The sequence below is a fragment of the Miscanthus floridulus genome, chromosome 15 (genome assembly GCF_019320115.1).
Source record: "Miscanthus floridulus cultivar M001 chromosome 15, ASM1932011v1, whole genome shotgun sequence".
NCBI lineage: Eukaryota > Viridiplantae > Streptophyta > Magnoliopsida > Poales > Poaceae > Miscanthus > Miscanthus floridulus.
In genome coordinates this window covers 4489214-4493480 of record NC_089594.1, presented here as the reverse complement: position 1 = coordinate 4493480, position 4267 = coordinate 4489214, and the positions used below count along the sequence as shown (strand labels likewise).

The 4267-nt window shown below is 49.1% G+C and overlaps 1 pseudogene; it reads left to right on the top strand.

Annotated features, from left to right (window-relative positions):
• The first annotated feature begins 1580 nt into the window (after positions 1 to 1580).
• LOC136506859 (uncharacterized) lies at positions 1581 to 3963 on the top strand (annotated as a pseudogene).
• The last annotated feature ends 304 nt before the right edge of the window (positions 3964 to 4267 follow it).

Below are 4267 nucleotides of genomic sequence, written 5' to 3'. Positions count from 1 at the left end.
AGTTTTTAATTAGTTGCAGGCTTAAGCATGCCCTTGAACCAAACAGCTGGGGTTATTTATGGAGAGTTGACTGGTTTTATTGTTGATGAAAATTTTGTTGATGATAATTATTGTATGTTAACCTGGTGGACTGATGTACGTATTGTGTGTCTGATATATATATATTATTGGTGGAGTCGATGGCAAATAAATTACTTTTGGCTGTAGAGTACAGAGATTACACTAACAAGGAGAGCATCAGAGCAAGATAGAATTTTAAGTTTGTCAAAGGTGTATCGACTGGCTAGACAGCTACAAGAAAGGATATACGCGCGCGTGCTCACAAGGAATGATTTGCTCAACAGGGAATTGAATTACTCTGTCAAACACGTGGAGATGGCATATCCAATATTAATTCATGTGATGTGATCCTTCAGCTGCTGCCACGAAATGAAAATTTGGACTGGGCAGGCCGCACTTGCTGGATCGTGCAAACGGTTATATATCTTTAAATATGGGAGTAAAATTCAGCAGTGGCTGATAAGAAAATTCAGCAATTTTAATGGCACAGAGAAAAATCATAAAATTTCTAATGGCACCGAGGGAATTGGTTCTTAACATTCTAAGTACTCACAGTGCTGACGAACCAACAACAGAGATAGCCTGCCACATTGACAATGTTAGTTTATTAAAAAAGCAAAAGTAAATTAAAGCAGGGCATCTGTAACATGTGAGAACTTAGAATATCACCATGACACGCAAAGGGCAGCGAATGCAAAGAGTTTTCCACTTTAATCTTTGTATAGATCCTATTTCTTTTGAAAAATTCAGCACGGGCACAGCTATTTCGCTTAAGGAGAACGCATGCGGTTTTACACAAGAAAACTCAGAAGAGTCACGTTAAGGATTAAACCATATATCTCAGGGATTTCGCTTAGCCTTCTTTGGTTTTTTGTCTCTGAAGTTTTGGAAGGGCTACACTATATCGAATTAGAATTGGAGCACTTGCTTTCGACTGTTGAATTGAAGACATTGCGGGTTGTTTGGACGATAGTGGCCCAAAATTTTACCTGGCTAGGCAAGGCAAGGCAACGCCTGCCCTGTTTAGTTTCCATCCAAACAAGCCTTGCATGCAGATCGATCTACCAGCAGTTGTGGTGCGCGGTTGGACGATTAATACTGTGACCATCACGAAAGGAGGGGAACATCAAAGGCGGGAAAGTTCAGAGACAGGAATAACTGACAACAAAGCAGGTATATTTCGTCTCTAATACGCGTTAGCACTTTGGAATATTGCCACGGACATCACAGGGTAGTAGCTACTAGAGAGTGTGACCGCTTTTCTCTTTTCTTCTTTTCTTTTCTTTTTTACTTTTGTTTTTGACAAAGCGTGTGATACTAATAATAGAAATAAAGTAGGGATATTTAAATGTTTGTTCCACTGTTTAATGGAAGGCACACATTATTGCATTGTAAGGCAACACCCAACACGCATGCATTATAAACACTAGCGATCGGTATAAGTGTAACATCAGGGGCAGTGATACACAAACACCAAAAAAGAAAAGACAGACTTGAGTGGTGGTAGTGACACTCTCAAAACTAGACATAGACACACATCAAGAGCTAACAATTAAGCTGCTACTTGGGTAGATCCGAGAAACATGATTGACATCTTGAGAGCTGTGCAATGGTGGGACGAGTGGCAGCTGCGCATCCTCGTCCTCGGCAGCCTGGGTCTCCAGTGGTTCCTGCTGCTGGCAGCCCCCATGCGCAACTACACAATCCCTCGCTTGTTCAGATTCTCCATCTGGGCGGCGTACGTGAGCGCCGATGCTCTGGCGATCTACGCGCTCGCCACCCTCTTCAATCGCCATTCCAAGGCGAGCAGCATCAGCAGCAGCTGCAGCTGCTGTGACTACGGGAACAAAGGAAGCTCCCTGGAGGTCCTGTGGGCGCCTCTCATCCTCGTCTACCTAGGTGGACGGGAGGAGATCACCGCCTACACCATCGAAGACAATGAGCTGTGGACGCGGCATACCGTGACCATGGTGTCCCAGGTCACGGTCGCCGTGTACTCCTTCTACAAGTCGTGGCCCGACTCGAGCGACCGGAAGCTGGTGCTGTCGGCAATCCTGCTGTTCGTCATCGGCATCATCAGCTTCATCGAGAAGCCGTGGGCTCTGCGGAGGGCCAGCATCAAGCGGCTGGTGGCCATGTGGTCCGTGATGAAAGGGAAGAGGGAGAGCCCCGGCGGGTGGGACTGGTGCTTCACCGAGCTCGGCGACAGGTACAAGTGCTGGACAAAGCTGCCGGAAGACGATGTGCCGATCCTGTCGCAGGGCCACCAGGTCCAGATGATCCTCTCGGACCTGTCGCTGTTCGCTGCCGAGGTCACCCTGCAGACTCGGAGCAAGGGTGAGGGTGGTGGTGGTGGTGGTCACGAGAAGAAGATCCTGGAGCCTCTCGTCAGGCGTTCGGGCTAATCTACACCAGAGCGAACGTGATCTTCACACCGGCCTACCTGGTCTGCCACGTGATGCTGGTCCCGTCGCTGTACATCGCCGCCATCATGCTCTTCGCGGCGAGCCGCAAGCATGGGTACGGCGCCACTGACGTGAAGACGACGTACATCCTCCTGTGCTTCACCGCGGTGCTGGATGTCTTTGGTCTGCTCATCAGTGAGCTCATGTACAAGCTCATGTCCAGAACAAAACTCGCAGCATTGTGCGAGAACCTTCCGGGGCATAACCTCATCGAGTCGGTTCTCCGGACGGCAAGACGTCCAGTCACCGGGTCGCTCCTCAACTATGCCTGGCGGTTTGGTTACAGGCCGGAGGAAGCTAGCGATCGTAGTAGCCTGTACCGCGCGGTCTCGGATGCTATCACCTATCAATTGGTGAAGGTTTTAAAAAAAAAGTAAAAACGCTGACCTCTCCAGTTACAGAAGCTTCACCAAGACGGACTACTGTACTATAGACCAAACGAAGAGGCTGCTAGGCCTGACGATAGACAACACCGCCGCCGTTTCGACTGATGATCAAGATCAGCAACGCCCGAAGATGGACAAGACTGCCGCCGTTTCGACTGATGATCAAGATCAGCCGAAGAAGGTGGCCAACATTGTTGTTTCTTCGGCGACGACTGAAGTAGATCAGGAGCGCCTGATGAAGACGGGCGGCAGCACTGATATTTCTTCGGCGACTGAAGATCCGCTGAGGAAGACGAAGATGCCCAACGTGGTGATATGGCGAAGCCTTCGTAAGACGCCATTCGACGCAAGCGTACTCATCTGGCACATCGCCACCGACCTCTGCTTCCGCAGCAAGCCTCCGAGGCACTTTAGTTGCAGGCCTCCGCATGGCGAGGTGCTTCGTGAGGTGTGCACAGAGGCAATATCCAACTACATGGCCTACCTCCTCATGTTTAGACCCGACATGCTGATGACCGGCAGCAGGCGGGATCTGTTCACTGAAGCCACCAAGCAGATGGATCGCATCATCACCCAGGCCAGCAAAGACATGACAGAAAAGGAGAAGAAGCAAAAGCAACCACTCTCCGATGAAATCCTCCTAGACAAGATCAAGGAAAAAGCAGCCAGCCTCAAAGAAAAAGAGGCATATAGCGTCATCGACGACGCTTGCAACCTCGCAAAGGAGCTGCTCGACATCAAGGACGAAAATGACCGTTGGCATTTGATGCACCAAGTGTGGGTGGGCATGCTGTGCTACTCCGCCAGCATGTGCAGGGGCTACCTGCACGCCAAGAGCTTGGGAGAAGGCGGGCCAAGACCTCTCCTACGTCTGGCTCCTCATCTCGCTCCAGGGGGCCAAGACCTTGGCAGACAAGCTTCAGATGCCAGACAAAGAACAAGGGGACGACGATCTGGACGACCAAAAGCGGGAACAAGAATACCAGGACAAGAAAGTTACGATGCCTGGGTGGGGTCCGGAAGCCAGAATGTTTCACCGTCGGCCATATTGATTTATTTGTTGTTTATTTCCATATCCATTGCTATGTTGTTCTGGTCTAGCTAGTGTGCATGCTGCTTGCTTCTATTGCAGTCGGTCGTGTGTGTGTTCATTCGTAGTCTAATAATAATACCAATAATGATAGTCTGTTGAGCCTGTACCTCTAGTTTAGCAGTGTCATTATATACACACAACAATATTGTTTTTTATATCATCACTACGTCCGTAGGAAGTGTTTCTCTGCGAATGCTAAATGCTACATGATTGGTTCACTGCTACAGAACAGGCAATCCCGGCCTAACGGCACATGACTGTTG